The 17,159-nt window shown below is 37.4% G+C and overlaps 1 protein-coding gene across 2 annotated transcripts in view; it reads right to left on the bottom strand.

Moving 5' to 3' along the window:
• Window positions 1–1,216: 1,216 nt before the first annotated feature.
• The window catches only part of sox2 (SRY-box transcription factor 2), a 95,611-nt gene continuing 79,668 nt past the window's right edge, over window positions 1,217–17,159 (bottom strand). The window contains exons 4-5 of one of the 2 annotated variants that reach the window (XR_003596775.1): window positions 5,905–6,026; window positions 1,217–3,103 (exon numbers count right to left, since the gene is read on the bottom strand). The gene's annotated coding sequence lies outside the window, so the exon portion shown is untranslated. Of the gene's footprint in view, window positions 3,104–5,878; window positions 6,027–17,159 lie in introns of both variants that reach the window. The other variant, XR_003596774.1, reaches the window with a different exon arrangement.

The following is a 17,159-nucleotide window of genomic DNA, read 5'->3' on the forward strand; positions in this document are numbered from 1 at the left end:
GTGCAGAAGAAAGGAAAGGCTGTTGTCCTACTGAGCACCATGCATGATGACAAAGCAGTGGATAACAGCAGTCAGAAGAAGAAACCAGAAGTGATCCAGTACTACAATAAAACGAAAGGAGGAGTGGACACAATGGATCAAATGGTTAGCAACTACACATGTCTGCGGAGAACAAGGAGGTGGCCCATGGTTCTCTGGTACAATATGCTGGATGTTGCCACACTCAATGCCTACACCAACTTCAGTGCACAACACCCTGATTATATGGGTGGTGCGAGTAATGCACGACGACTATTTATCAAGGAGCTGGGCAAAGAGCTCGTCATGCCACATATGAAGAGGCGCATGGAGGGCACACCCAAACTCCAGAAGCATATTATTGAGGCAATGGGAAGGTGTGGGTTAAAAAAAGACACAGCCACCACTCAGCTACAAGAGGACATCAGACAGGAGGGCCAAAGGAAGAGGTGCGCGATCTGCCCAGTTTCGAAAGACAGAAAAGCCAGCAGCTGGTGTTCCCAGTGCACTAGGCCGGTGTGCAAGGAGCACAAAAAATTAGTGATCATTTGTGAGGCATGCAAAAATTGAGATGGCAGTTTGTGTTCTACTAATGTGTTCAGTTGTGTTTTATTTTGTTTGGTCACATTTCACCAGTTTACAGTTGTTCAACCACAGATAAAGTTCAGTTCAATAGCTGTTATCTGTTATCAGGATTTATGTGTATGTGTGATAAAATGACAAACGTGTTGCAAGTATTAAATAAATAACTGTTTGGCCCCATTCACTGCTAAAGTAATTACTTGAAACTTTATTTTTTTATAGTATTAAGACATTTAATTTTAAATCACACTTGGATGACCCATGTATAGTAATATAAAAATTTATTTTGTTCATAAAGTAGGAAATAAATTAATGATCTGTGGTAATTAAAAACAAGATATTTAAAGAATACTTGGAATATTCAATCATAAAATGAATTGATTTTGAAAAACAGAGCAAAGAAAAACTCAGTCAGCATGAAATAACATGGAAAATGAATGCGGGTCATTTTTGACCCATGTTGTGCATCAAAGGGTTAACTTGGAATTTGTATGATTGTAAGAATTGTCTTTATTTTTTATTTTTTGCAAAGTGCCTTGAGACAACGTGTTATGAACCGGCGCTATTTAAATAAACTGAATTGAACTCTCACAAAATAAAACACAATCAAGCACACTTTTTTTTTCTTTTAGCAAACAGGCATTTATTTTAGTGCATCCTGCTGAGATGTGACAGCATAATAAACACCTTCCTGCTGTGTTCTGCCACGTGATAGGGCCTCTTATATCAGGTTTTATGCCCATTACAGCATTTCCCTCCTTTAATGTATGGTTTTGAGTGACAAATGTGTTTTTACATTACAATACATTTCTTTTCACAGGCAGGAATTTCAAACAAATTGCTTAAAAAAAGGAAAACACTTTTTTTTTTTTGCGTAAAACCACTTAAGCACTTGGCCATTGTCCCAGTCTGGGCTGTCCTGGCTGCTGAATGGACAAATTGGCACCATATAGGTTCTTATAATTTCACCACCAACCGCATTTTAGCCCATTAATTACCAGAAATGTATTTCTTCTACACTGTTGGAGAACATTAGCAAACAAACAACCAAGGAACAGAACAGACAGGTCATAATTTAAGATTTGCTCAAAAATGAGTCAAATAATGTTAAATTAAATATTTAAAATGAAGAAAATCTCTGAGAAAATACAAAACACTGTAGACAAGAGAAATGGGATTTGACATAACTGAGTTCATTTGAAATAAATGAGAAGAAAAGCGTTTTGTCTGCTGTTGTGTCTCAGACTGAGACTGTATTGTGATTCGTATCATCAGGCGGTCGATGTCTTCATCCTCACACACAACCCGCACTTATTCACGACTCTTCTTCATTAACCATGCATAGAGAGACACTCCAGTAAGGAGGCCATCATTGGCTTTAGCTATAAAGTTGTCAATGTGCTGACACGTTGACAACTTTACAGCTGTCATCTTTAAATAACAGCTTTTAATAAGACAACCATCTATAAATAACCATTTAAAGATGCTTATTTGTCTATAAATTAAAGTTGTTTAGAGTCTCAGATACATTTAAATATTAAATGTACCTGTGATATCTTAAAGAAAAAGGGACGCAGTGCTTTGCTACACTACAACAGACAGATAAGGGACAGGGAAGTTGTTCAGTTATGCTAGCTTGACTATGACAATCTAACAAGTAGCTGTGCTGCTGAATTTGGTGTTTCAGTTTAGTTTAAAAAAAGGCGACCTAAACACCAACTCAGACAGATCGTCAGTTGAGCAGGTGATTAAATTAGCTAGTCAGCCACAGCTGTGTTAGATTAGCTAATGTTAATAATCACAAAATAAACAGTTGTCGTAGTATTGACCATTAGTAGCAAAGCATCTATTTTCTCTTATATATGTCACCGATACATTTAAAATTTAGCGTTATGTTGGCAACTTGACCGCTAAAACCAATGCTAGTCATCGTCAGCTAGCAGCAGGGGGCGGAATCTCACACTGCAACGTGTCTATAGATCCTACTGTGAAATTAATATCAGTCTTATTGTTGAACAAACAAAAAAGCTCCAAATAGTCATTGAAGAAAATTAAATAATTCATAAAGAAATTGCTAAATCTATGTATGACTAAGTTTGCTAAGTAAATGATTACAATACTACGTCAAATTTCAGTTGAAATCGCACCACATTCCAGTTTATTTTAATATGTGCAGTTTCATCAAATCATGTTTAATTTCCAGCAGATTCAGAGTAGAGATCTACAGTTTTTGCAAGTATATCCGTTGGTGTGTTTGTTCTGGTCGGAGTGCATCTGTGCTTTTCCATTGGGAACAATGGTTTTGCTTGTGTTTGTGACAGCTTGACCTCTTCCTTTCTCTGCCCCTCTCACACACACAGGCGACGATTCCTGAATGGGGTTGGAGGTTAGCAGTCGGTTACACGTGACGAGTCGTAGTTAATTCCAGCAGCACAAAGGAAGCTCTGGGGGCCGGCAGATACAGCGCTGCTCACAACGTCCCATCACTGCACCAGCACAGTCACTGCAGAAACAAAACACACTTCTATTAACGGCCTTTCACCAACTTACAGCAATTTAAACAAATCTGAGGTAGTTTGATTAAATCAATTTAATCAAACTACCTCAAGTTTGAAATAGTTTTGCATGTTACTAAATGAAATGTGTATTTGATTACTTGCAATTTGTCAAGTATTACAGATATTCCTGCTGTTATGTGAATCATTTCACATATTTATAATATATAAATATCCCCTATGTATGAGTGAGTGAGGAAGGTTATTTGTCTTTAAATTAAAGCTGTTTAGTCTCAAATGTTACACGACCTTTTGAAAGAGACGGTTTGTATTATTTTGTGAATATCTAGTAAAGGAAATGTGTTTGTCATTTTCAAAGGATCACCATTTTATGACCAATTTTAGGTTTTAAAATAAAATAAAAAACAAGAATAAACATGTTTTCTTCTATGGGATGTTGGAAAATTATGTAAAAATATATAAAAACATTTCCAACCAAAGCTAGATCTAAAAATAGATTACATGTATTTTTATTGTCATTCATGGATGAATAGATGAATTATGTTAACATTTTTTAAACATTCACCTAAAATTAGTGTATTTTCCGAAACTGCAAAGGAAACACTGTTTTTGCATCACACAAGTCACACAATCAACAACAGGAAGTTACTACTGCCGGAAACCACAAAGAAGACAACAGGAAGTGGTAGGAAGATTATGTTTTTTAATGACTGACTGCATGAGCAAACTTATTTACGTGATTATTATTGTGCATATTATTTAACAGAAATGCTGCAATATTGCAAAATTATATTTTTTTGACATTAGCAGAATATTGACAAAGTTTTGCTCACATTTTTCATGGAAACGCAGCTACTGGTGAGAAAGTGGAATTGCACCCATTTAGAATTACAATGTAACTAATTAAACACAGTGTGTTGCTTTTGCATCTTTAACCTACAATATTTGGACTTGATATTAGAAAAAGGACAAAAATGATCAAAACATGTGATTTTATCAAGTAGCTCACAGCCACAAATTATAGAAAGATGCTAATTTTTGGATTTATTTTTTTTATTACATTTTTATTTAAGGTATGTTTAATATTCCCAGCTTTAAACTAGTAAACAGAAAAATAGGAGACAGAAATTTCAGATTATGAGAATTTCCGGCTCATAGATTTCACTGCATTTACACCTTTGTTCAGTTTTAATCGTTTCAAACTTTGTTGCAAACAGAATAAAATCTGATGAAGAGTAAAGGTGTGTGTGTGAACCCCACAGAGACTTGGCGTGTGTATGTGTGTGTGTGCGGGGGCGTGTGTGTGTGTGTGGAGGTCTTGATGCTCATCAGTGGTGTGTGTTTACTGATTAATCTGTTATCCATCACTATCGTCTCATCTCCGCCCAGTAAACAGAGACATCAGTGACTGATCACCCTGATTTCAATCAACAGAAAACACTTCATCAATCGGGTCAAACACACTAATGTGGTTTGAGAGTGTGGACAAACAAATGCCAAGTGTGTGTGTGTGTGTGTGTGTGTGTGTGTGTGTGTGTGTGTGTGTGTGTGTGTGTGTGTGTGTGCGTGTGTGGATGGGCGGTGGCAGAAGTTGGGCGGAGGGAACAGTGATTTGGTCTGATGCAACAGAGTCGGTTTCATGACCCGCGGCGGTGAAGATGAGGAGGAGGAGGAGGAGGAGGAAGCATGGACAATCTAAAATGACTGGCAGACGCACAAACTGTGAGTTCAGCTTCCTTCAAGCTCCTTAAATGGCGGTGAGTTATGAGCGCAGCGTTGCGATCGTTTACACTCTGCTGCTGGTCGCCAGTGGCTGATACTCTGTCTACAACTCTGGTTGGTTCAACACTAACTAACAACACTACAAGTAAAAATAAATCACAAAAAAGAAGAAAAAATCTGTAAGCTGAGTGGTTTTAAAGGAGGTCAGACATCATCTGCCAAAATAAGTTATTTCAGTCGCATTGTGTTTCTGATGTTTAGAAAAATTCTATATTTTTAGTAGAGGAACAAATCCCACTTTAATAAAGTGTTTTTATTTTACAAAGTTCTGTTGCCATCCCTTAATAATCTTAGTACAACGGAGCATAAGGACCATACTAAGAAAATAGTAAATTATGAGCAAAATGTTATAATATTTCATCTTTATTCTCAGTATGAGACAGATTATCTTTGAAAAGATCAGTTTCCTCCAAATTCTCCCTGAGAAATGCACCTAAACCAACCAATCAGAGTCAGGAGGCGGGGCTTAGCGCTGTCAATCAAGCTCATGCACTCACTGCTCAATGTAACTTACAATTACAGGAAAATGGTTTATCAGCTGTCATCTGTGGCTATGCTAATTAGCCTAGCATTCACAACAAGACGGGGATGAGCAGCGCCACATGGGATTGTGATTGGTAGCACTAAGACCCTCCTCCTGGCTCTGATTGGTTGTTTCCAGTTTTTCACAGATTATGTTTCACACCAAACTGTTATAATCTAGTTACAGTTTCAACAAATATGTTTTATTAAAGTTACATTCTGCAGCTTTAACACATATTTAGACAATAGACAGATCAGATGAGAAAAACAATGATATTTATAAAACAATTGATTAATATTAACTCATATTAATATTAATGCACAAAGGAGAGCTTGTTTAATGATAGCATTATATTAAAGTAACATAATATTGATATTAATGTGAACAATGTTTTGCTAACATCATGTTTCCATCCAGATTGTAGTTTTTAAGGCCGCTGCTCTGAATCCTTTTTTACCGTTTTTCCGTGTTATTCCAGTTCACCTGGATTCCTTCTGATCTGCTTCTCTTCACCTGGAAACAGTTTTACACATTCACTGTGTGTGTTGGAGTGTGAAATCTTCTTCATTTGTTGAGGCGAGACGACGTTCCTCCATCAGCATCACCTACAGGGAGAAACAGGAACAGTGTTGGTGACTCCGACTTTCAGAGACTAACGCACACAAAAACCAAAAACCTCAAATATCTGGCAGGTCTGTCTGAGGAAAATAATTAAAAGGTTAAACTGACTGGTAAAAGAATATATTTGTAGAACTGCTGGACTGAAATATGTCAAATTCTTAAGCAAAGACTAAAGTAAAACGCGACACACGGATGGAGGTGCAGCAGAGCTCTGAACTGTCATAGTCAAGTCAATCCAATTTCTACAAACACACACACACACACCTGCCCGCGCGCACACACACACACACACACACACAATTCAATCATGTTTCTGCTGCAGCCTGGGGGAACTTACTGTGGAAACCTCACTATAGTGGAAAATCACCTTTTCCATGTTATTTTGCTCAGAAGGACCTACAGAACACACACACACACACACACACACACACACACACACACACACACACACACCTCCCCTGACTAAATTTGCACAACGAACCAAGCGATCAGATTTTTTTTTTAACTCTTTGTGGTGCAGATCTCACACTTTCATGCCTATCCCAGCCAGAAGAGCCAGCAAAGGAAGCGACTTTTATGCAACCGTGGAAAATAAAATCTGGGCCTCAAACAGTTAAAAAGTGATTTTCATGACAACTGAAGGTTTCCTGTTGAAGTTTGACATCAACAGGAAACCAGATTCTGTCTAAAGCCTTATTGTACACAGCTTATAGAAAGAGACACAATAATACATCAAATCAATGGGAAAAACGATTCATCATTTAAATTACAGGTTGAAAACAAATCAAGCAGAATTGGATTTCTGTTTGGGTTTTTTTACAGTTTTGTTGTCAAAATATAATTTCTTAGAATCTTTCACCATCAATTTAAATCTTTCAGAACAAATAAAACATGATTGTTAGGAACCAAGTGACAAAAAGCAGTCACTAATATTATGCTTTTACCAATCCTTTTATTCTAATTTTGCTGTAAAATAATTTGTTTTTCTTTTGTTTGTTGAGTTTTTGTTTTGCATCCGTCATTTTGACCTCTGCTCATCGTTTTTATGTCATTTCCTCCTCTAGTTCTTGGTGCAGCGCCACCACAGGCGAGGAGGGGTACAGGTTTCTAAATTAGTTTGGTTGGTTTTACTGAAAATGTAACAAATGTTGCAATTTTGCTCCTCAATCGAACCGAATCTACGGGAATATCAGGTGTGAAATCAGCTTTAGTGGGCATAAACTTTTGAATTTGAAGAAATAATAAACAATAAATACATTTCTTTCAGTATTTTGGAGCTTACCAAACAGAAATAACTCTGTTGATCTAAACAGGGAACGAACCAATTTTAGGAATGTTCCTAATAAGATAAAACTGTCACAGTTTACAGAGGATGTCTGAATAAAATCTGAAGTTATTCAAGTTTCCAACAGAAACCTGAATAAAAAAACATGAAAGTACTTCAGAAGTGGACACAGTATTCAAAAACTGTACGCAAGTAAGAGTAGCACTACTTCAACATGTTTCTACTAAAATGAAAGTAAAAAGTAGCCATGCAAGAAATGACTCAACGGTTAAAAAGTATTTGGTGAAAGTGTATGTAAGTAATTGATCAAATTATCAATCATTTAATATTTAAAAATTACATCATCAGACGGACAAAGATATACAAATATAATCCAGAAATTTTACTCCAGTAAGAGAAGAAATATTACTTGAGTAAAACATTTTACTCCTAAAAGGACATTTTTTCCAACAAGTTACTTGAGAAAACGGAGCGAGTTACTGCAGAACTGTGTAATACTTTCTGAACCATTAGCTCTTGTGGCTAAAGCTCACATTAGCAATGAGAGCTTCTCAGTTGTAGAGTCCCACTGTGAGCTTCAGAGTGTCGTGAAAAGGTAAAATTATTTTGATCATCTTGTCCGAATGACTTGAACTGCGTCTCCTGAGTGTGTTTAGGAAAACCGGGCCGAGGATTTCTTCTCATAATTGTCTCGTTTATCATTTTATTACAGCTAGCTGTCCTCCAATAATTATCAGAAAATAATCACTGAATTATTTAAGGAGCCTCTCCATCACTGAGGATGGTGTGTGTGTGTGTGTGTGTGTGTGTGTTAGTTCTGCATTTAAATAGCATTAAGTAATCTCAAAAACAGGAAGCTAAATTGTCTGTGGATTTGTCGCTCATTTCTTTTGCCTTTTAAGATAATTTTACATATTTTTCTGCTGATTAAAAACAGAACATATATGTTGAAATTATAAATATTTATTTTAATTGATAGAAAAACAAATCTGAGGAATAAAACATGAGAAAATAGTCCTGGATAATTATATAAAGAAAGACGACAACATGGCTCCTGCTGGTGTGGGTGTTGCAGTTTCAGTCTTTCTGCATGGAGTTGGTCTCTCTGTGCATTCATGGTTTCTCTCTGGGTACTCCGGCTTCCTTATTGCGCTTAGTTTACACCTGATCTGCACCTTGGTTTAGTTTATAAATCACTGAAGCTAAAAATGAACCACTTTAGTTCTGGGTAACACATTTACAAAGAAAGTTTATTTTATCTTAAATGTATACAGTTTTGGCTTAATTACTGCTCTTACTGTGATTTTTCAGCAAATAGGATTTTTTTTATCTGTATGGTCAGGTTAACAATCGATTGCTAAATTAGTTGACTGTTATTTCAATAATTGATTAATCACGATTAATCGTTTCAGCCCCATTACAATCTGGGGTCACAAACGGCCCCTGAGCTGCACTTTGAACAGCCCTGATTTAAGGATGCAGGTATTTTTGTTCTTCGAGACAAATATGAGAAAACAACCAACTGATAGATCCATGATCCATGATGCTGATTAAAATCCTGTTCAGAACCAGTTTAACTCGTTTCTTTAAATTATTACTCTTCAAAAACACAAAATCTTACCAAGTATTTTGGTCTAGTTTCTAGTGCAAATATCTTAGAACATTATAAATAAGACTAAACTAATTTACAAATAACTTTTTAGCGAGACATACAAGCTTATTTTAGTAAATAATTCCTTAATATTGATGAATTATCAGTAATTAATGAGCTCCACTGGCAAATAATTTCACTTTTAAGAAGACATTTTCCTGTTGTGGAAGTGAAATAATCTGAGTGGAACTAGAACTGGGTTGCTAGGTAACGGGCTGGGCTTGGTTGGGGTTGCTAGGTAACGGCCTGTCGATTTTGAAATAAGTGAGATAATCTGCCAGTGGAACTAACACTTTTTATATCAACATAAAGGAATTATTTACTTAAAATAAACTCATTTCTCGCTAAAAAGTTACTTTTAAGTTAGTTTTGTCTTATTTCAAGTGTACTAAGATATTTTCATGGGGAACTAGTCCAAAAATACTTGGTAAGATTTTGTGTTTTTGCAGTGTAAAGACACTGTCCAGTTATTGTTTTCCATATTGGTTTCAAATGTAGAGACTAAATTTATCTGCTGGGGAAATGAGATTTATTTATGTTCTGTCAGAGGAAAAGTAAGACGTCTTCATCATCACAAAAACAAAACTCTTCTCTGCTTCTGTCGCTTGTGGAGTCGTCTGAACCCTCGCCTCCTCCCCCAACCCGCCCCGGACCCCGCTCTCTCTCTCTCTCTCTCGCCCGTCCTCAGGGCAGAAGTAAACCACGCCTTGAGGCCCTGCTCCCATTGTGCGCCCTCTGCTACTTCTGTTTGGGGCCTTTGTGCGCCGCTAATCAGCCGTGGGGCCATGCTTGGCCCCGAGTGTGTGTCTGTGCGTGTGCGTGAGTGTGTGTGTCTGTGTCCCTTGCCCTCATTACGTAGCCACACTGGGAGGCCAGCATGGGAAGTTTCTGCTGCACTACACCCCCTCCATCCCTCCATGCCTTCCACTCGCCGTCCGTCGCTGCCATCCTCCCCCTTCGCTCTGAGGCTTGGACACTTTGTGAGCTGAGCTGCACTTGTTTCACACAAACTTTTACTGTCATGCAGAGACGTTTTTCCACTGAGTTAATATACGTTTGTGTAGAGTGAGTGATAATTATGACAGTGAAATCGAGTCATTGTAGGTAGAAATAAAGGAAGAGTACATTTCTGATAAAAAACTGAAATTTGTACAGTGCAAATCCCAGAAACTAAAAACATTTGAAATTCTCAGAAATGTTCTAGAATAAGAACTTGGAAATGATTGAGCTCCAAGAGTCCAAATTTTGCTAGAGATTTTTTTTATTATTATTTTGCGCAAAATTTTCAAGGACATTTCTTAATTTTAAAAGTTTAAAATTTGAGAGAAATTTTTATATTAATTTCAGAAATTTGCTTGAAAAAAACTTGGCTTGGCTCTAAAAGTTAAACATTTTTGAAAATTAACGGATTTTGCTTGTTCAGATGTTTTCTGGGTTCATCTCTGGAAGACTTATCTGTAAATTGATTTATCTGTAAATTGATTTATCTGTAAATTGATTTTTCACTGTTTCTCTGTTCATTACGCCGCTTGTTTTGGACTCTTTTTGTTTTAATGAAGTTTCACTTTTTTTAAGGTCTCACTGTCGCTAGTGGTCTTTATTTGATAGTGAATAGAAAGGAAAGTGCATAATGACAGAAGGTCAAAGGTCACCAGGCCGGGAATCGAACCTGTGACGCTGTGCAGAACCTCTGCGCCACCACAGCAACCCGAAGTTTCACCCCGGAGTTTAATGATTTTTCTACCACCTGTCTGCGTTGGGTTCAGCTCAACAATAAAATTTAACAGATTAAAAAAAAAAAGTTTGCCATTCCTATTAATGTAGTTTATTCATGTTAATTGTACTTTTGTTTCATGTGTATTTTGTGTTTCCACATTTCAGTTTTACTGGGATGAAAATATTTTGTCGAACTTTAACTTGATTTACAGAAGATGATTTTTGAGGTTTATTTGACAGTAAATGTTTTGCTTTCTGAATACATTCAACAGTAAGTGAATTGTCTCTTCAATCAGTGTCAGTCTCTAAAAGCAGTCAGCTGGGCTCAGTGAACCATCCATTCATCCATTCATCCATTCATCCATTCACCCTCTTCGTGCCCCTTTACCCTCCTGTTCCCTTCCCTCTCTTCCTCTCCTTTACCTTTCTGTCATTTGTCATCCCTTCTTTTCAGGCGGCTGGCTCGGCTCTCATTTTCCTCCTGATGTATCACCTGCCTCTGGCTGAGTGTTTCTCTCTCATGAATCGGTTTGAGCCAATCAAACTCTCTCAGCTGAGTGACAGGGTGATCTATTCATGACTCATCATGACTTCACAGGAATTACACGGACCCCCGCGCCGTTCTTTCCAGTATACTCACCCTGACCCCAACAGCTGTTTCTCCTAGCTGAACTTTGAGCAGGTTGGGGTAGGTTTATGGGCGACACAAAACATTTTTTACACAAATTCATTCTTAAATACTGAGATTTTAGTCTGTTTTAGGGCGTCTTGTCTCTTTAAATCCAAATAAGCTGCTGCTGGCCACGCCCCCAAACTCAACCTTTACACTCGCACGTAATAATGACTGCAAACAGATGCACAATAACACAACCGTATATCTTTGAAAAGCAGCAGTGGAGCCTCCTGCACAACCAACAAGAATGCAGCAAGAGATTTTCAGATCTTAAGTCAACAACAAAACACTTTTGTTTTCCAGCAGCCATTGTACAAGTGTAAATTGATTAAAGTCTCTAAGATAAGAGTTATACCTGTTGAAACACAAACACATACACACAGTTATGGAGGATCTTCAGGTTCCAATGTGGGACTGACAATGTCCCTCCCTTCCTGAATCCTCCCCTCTTGGGTCTAGGTCACTAGCTTTGTCGACTTACTGACCCGTATTCATGCCACAACTCATAATGAGCCGCTACGATTGTTTCCATTTTCTCTCAAATATAAGTTAAGGGAGCTTGAGGAACTGCTTCAGAATGGAAATCATTTATAATCATATTTACTCTGTAAAGTTGCTCTGATGTTACTAAGAATCCACATGTTGAGGTAATGCATCGTTTTATTCACCAGGTTAACAAAATCTTTCCCCAAAGTTTCACACTAAACTTCCTGGAGCAGAAAACACATCACATGTAACATGATTGGTAAAGACCAACAACACTCACACCACAGAATTGGTTTATTGAATGTATAGAATGGACCAGAGCAGAAGTCCTGCAATCTGATGCTCAGCAGGGGGCCGCTGGGGCCGCAGTGGCAGTTCAGGCCGTTACAGGGGCCCAATAACCTCCTGACAAGTTCAGGAAGTTCAGCCGTGTTTAAAACAAAACTAACAATCTGGTATATTTTCAAATCCACAGACAAAGAAGATAAAAGGTGAATCACTTAGAGGTGCAGCTTTGATGAAGGATAAATTATCTCAAGTTTATCAAAACTAAAACTGTACGATGGAAAATGGATGAATTGAGGAACAGCTTTTAGAATTTGAAAAATTGTTTTTACAAACACAATATGGAAGCATTAGAGGATTATGCAAAGCAGCTGTGACCTCAAAGTATTAATTAAATGTTTTGTAACTGTAATTAGTAAACAGAATAACTGTGTTTTCCAACGTTTGTGTATCGCAGTAAAAAAGAATAAACTCCAATAATAATGACTCAAGGATTCATAAACTATGATAAAAAAATATATAATTTTATTCAAAATTCAGTCAAAAAAGGGTTCAGTGAAAGTAGGACAAGTTTATCCGAATTTAAAATACTTTGTGTCACAATTTCTCTGTATTTAATTTAATAGTACAAATATCAGTTTTAAAGAATTTTATCAAATTAATCATGACCACATTTCAACTTTATAAGCTTGAAATGTGAATATAAACATTTTCAAAATTAAATTAATAATTTTTTAATGTTAAACCAAACATGTCTAAAGATTCTGTTTTACAGATTTTCATATTCAGGCTGTTTTGTTTTATTCGTTTTCTAATGAAAGAAACTGATTTGGAATAAAATATTATTTTGTCTGATTTTGTTATTTGTTATTTATATGAATTATTGCCCTTAAAATATCAACATTTCCACTTAACTTTATATTTTGGTCCATCTGATGGTGTAATTTTTACATATTCAGTACTTTTTACCCAAATACTTTTTATTCTTACTTGAGTAAAATATGTTGAAGTAGTGCTACTTTTACTTGAGTATAATCTTTGGCCAGTCTGCCCTTCATCGGTTATTATTATGTTTCTGTATTTAACAATGTTTCTGTTTGGGAGGTTGATTGATGTTTAGTTGCTAGAAAAGTTTTTGTTTTCTTCAAACTACCGTATTTTCCGCACTATAAGGCGCACCGCATTATAAGGCGCACCTTCAATGAATGGCCTATTTTAAAACTTTTTTCATATATAAGGCGCACCGCATTATAAGGCGCATAGAATAGACCCTACAGTAGAGGCTGGGGTTACGTTATGCATCCATTAGATGGAACTGCGATAAAGGGAATGTCGACAAAATAGTCAGATAGGTCAGTCAAACTTTATTAATAGATTACAAACCAGCGTTCTGAAAACTCCGTTCATTCCCAAAATGAACAGCTGTTGCTTCCTCCACTTCCGCACCATTGATTGTTCATGTTAAATTCTCTCTCTGCTGCTCTATGGGCTCTTTGCACCTCAGCTTAATGATGTACATCGAGCCGAAGCCCCGACAATAATCTGGAGAAAGGTTTTAACATGTTCGCCTTGTTATGAAGGTGAGTTTTACTTTCTTTAAACTTTGTGGCTAACATTAGCTTTAGCTTATGCTAGACATTTTTCTTGTAAAAATGTGCTATCTAAGTATCTAAACATTTTTCATAATTCATTAACGGACAATGTTTTTACCTTATGTTCAAGTATATTACGTGGTTTATTGTCGTTAGTGTCAGAGACCAAGTAACGGGGATTTTACGGTTCAGGCTTTTTGCTTCTGAAGCACAACGAGCCCATAGCTTAGCATTAGCTCTGGTGTCGGAGTTCTAGTTCAGCTGACGGTTCAGGTTCAAAGTTATTGCTTTTAGAAAAATATGGCCGTGTTCCTTAAGGTCTCCGTGTTATTTCGCTTTATTAGTTTTGCATGCTTCTTGTGAAGCAGGACGGTGTTTACAGCAGTTTGTACAGGCGGATCAGTAGCTCGGCTGTCTGGCTCTGGTCTGCTCTCTGGTTCCCATAAACTCTTTCAGGCTGAATACAGAAGTGATTCCATGGAAATAACACAGGAAGCTCCTTTACCTTTAGGCTGAAGAAGCTGATCCGGAGTGAAGTGAAGGCTGTAAACTTTGCTGTGCTGCGTTAGCTTTAACTGGTAGACGAATATTTACAAGCCACCGTCTTCTTAATTCAGGATCGTTTGGAAATCCATGAAAACTTAAAAGCCCATTATATTAGGAAGACAGTAATGTTCATAGTATTGTTTTATTTGCGTCTGAAATAAGACTTTGTCTTTTCTAGCTGTCATGGTAACTCAAAGCAAAAAAAGAGAGCCGCATTTGCGCATGCGGTTGTGACGTCAGCGCGGCAGGTGCAAAGAGCCCATTCCCGTGTTCTACTGTGTGACTGATCGCCTTGAGCTTAAACTCTGCGTTGTAAGCATGTCTCTTAATAGGAGCCATTTTGGTCTTTACACAAAACCCAGCTTGCACTGCTGGCTGCATCGGCGGCTGCTTTCCCCCATTTCTTCTTCTACGGGGAAAATGAAGTTGGCGTCTGCTTTTCTCCGTTTCTTCTTCTACGGGGGGAAATGAAGTTGGCGTCTGCTTTCCTCCGTTTCTTCCTCTACGGGGAAAATAAAGTCTGTGTCTGCTTTCCCGTTTCTTCTTCCACGGGGGAAAATAAAGTCGGCGGCTGCTTACCGTAGTTGCAAGACCTGTTGTGGCTCAATATTGGTCCATTTATAAGGCGCACCGGATTATAAGGCGCACTGTCGGCTTTTGAGAAAATTGAAGGTTTTTAGGTGCGCCTTATAGTGCGGAAAATACGGTACTCCTTTTCATTCAAAAAAATAAAATTCCAATTTTCCTCTTGCATAATTTCTGGAATATCAGCCTCGTTTCGTCTGTCACACTGAGACAAACACGATTCCTGAATCGGTGTACAAAACAGATTTAATGCCAGATTTCTACTCCGTCTTCAAAGATCAGCTTCACATCTTTAATCTATAAGAAAGTCTCCAATATTGGCAGAGCCTCTGCGTGTTTGCTCTGCTAAGTGCTTACATGTTCCTGATTATTGCAGACAGATTGCTCTTCAAGTGGGGCTTTAACTTTGGAATCGTATTGTATTTGTAATATCTTAAAAGCGACTCTATTATGGTGTTAAGGAAGTGTCGAAAACGGGCAAATAAAAAAGGCTAAAACCTCCCACTTTGTTCTAATGCAGGACAAATACAGAGATTTAAACGTTTCAATGCATTTTCAAACATCTGGATAAAAACTGGCACATTTTGTTCTCCATGCTGGAACAATAAAGCCGAGATTTGAAGTCGTAATTTGAGAGCTGAGCATGAGAATCTCAGAGGAGAATAAAAATGAAAACCTGAACAGCTAAAGAACTTTATATATTTCTCTGCAGATAATTTCAGTCAGGAAATCACCAGATATGAAACGACTCAAACAACAAAATGAAAGAGAAGAAGAACTATTTTGTCTAGTTTCTAGTTCAAATACTTTAGCACACTTGAAATAAAATAAAATAACTTAAAAGTAACTTCTAAAACATGAATGTTCTTATTTTAAGGCAACAATTCTTGAATATAGTTTTTCTAAGTAATAGATCCACTGGCAGATTTTCTCACTTGGTGGGATGGTGGTGGTTTTCTGGGTTATGGTGGTGACAGAAGGCTGATTTTGTAACCATCTTTATGTGGCTCTGAAGGTTCAGGTCAGAGTTCATCACTACACCTGAATTTCAGCCTGATATTTAGTTTTTATCAGTAGTAACTGAAGCTGTTCTGATCGTTCCTCTTTAGGTCCAAACATATTAACTTCAGTTTGTTTTGCCCCAGTTCTCCCAGTTCTCCCACCCAGTTTTATACACTTTCTTAAGTTAAAGAAAAAAACCGAGAGGCAAGAATTGGGGTAACTTGCTAGCTAGTTCCGTTGCACTTAGCGCCGTTTCTTCTTCTTTGTTTTAATGGCTGTTAGCAAACAACTAATGGAAACATTACTGCCACCAGCTGGTAAGGATAGTGGACTACATTTTATTGGCGGCAAGTAAGAGTGGCACTACTTCAATATATTTTTACTCAAGTAAAAGTAAAAAGTAGAGATGGTTACATTTACTTGTGTAACTTTGTTGAAAAAAAATTTACTTTAGGAGTATTTTTACTACGCTGTACTTTTTACTCTTAACTGAGTGAAATTTCTCCCAATTTTCTTCCCACTGAATGAAAAGCAAACATGTTTTTTATTGAAGGAAACTGATTTAGAAGCATTTTCCTTTTTCTGATTTTGTTATTTTTTGTTATTTATATGAATTATTGTAATTAAAATATCAACATTTTAACTTAACTTTACATTTTAGTCCATCTGATGATGTCATTTTTAAATTTTAAATCAGTTAATCTGTACTTTTTTACTCTTACTTGAGTAATTTCTTGGTCAACTACTTTTTACTTTTACTTGAGTAATAACATGTTGAAGTAGTGCTACTCTTCCTTGAGTACCTCTGCATATAGCTGCTGATTTGAGTCGTGTATTTGGTGTTTTTCTGGGTTTTCTCTGAGATTTCACAGCAGACGAAAGTGAGCAGAGTTTGAGGAGTGAGGAAGGAAGGAAGGTGGAGAGAAGAAAGAAGAACACTTCAGATTCTTGTTTTATTCCCTCCAAACTTGTAATGTAGGTTTGATTAGCAAGCATGTAATGTACTTTTCCCCCACGGCTGGAGACGGAGCAGCGGGGGGAGGCGGAGGCCAGGCGGAGTGGGATGGAGGCAGAGGTATAGCAGGAAGGAGGAGGAGGAGGCATATAGGCTGCCATCTCAGCAGGTCTCCCCCCCTCCACTGCGCCTCCTACATTTTATTTCTCCATGTCTTCAAAACAAGATGCACCCCCCCCTCTTTAAAACCTAACATCACCTCTGTCTAGGCACACACACTGCACCCTAATTCCCCTCCTATAGCTGCACCATGCTGGGTAAGTGCAGGGTGTGGGTGGGGT

The sequence above is a fragment of the Xiphophorus couchianus genome, chromosome 9 (genome assembly GCF_001444195.1).
Source record: "Xiphophorus couchianus chromosome 9, X_couchianus-1.0, whole genome shotgun sequence".
In the NCBI taxonomy this organism is placed as follows: Eukaryota; Metazoa; Chordata; class Actinopteri; order Cyprinodontiformes; family Poeciliidae; genus Xiphophorus; species Xiphophorus couchianus.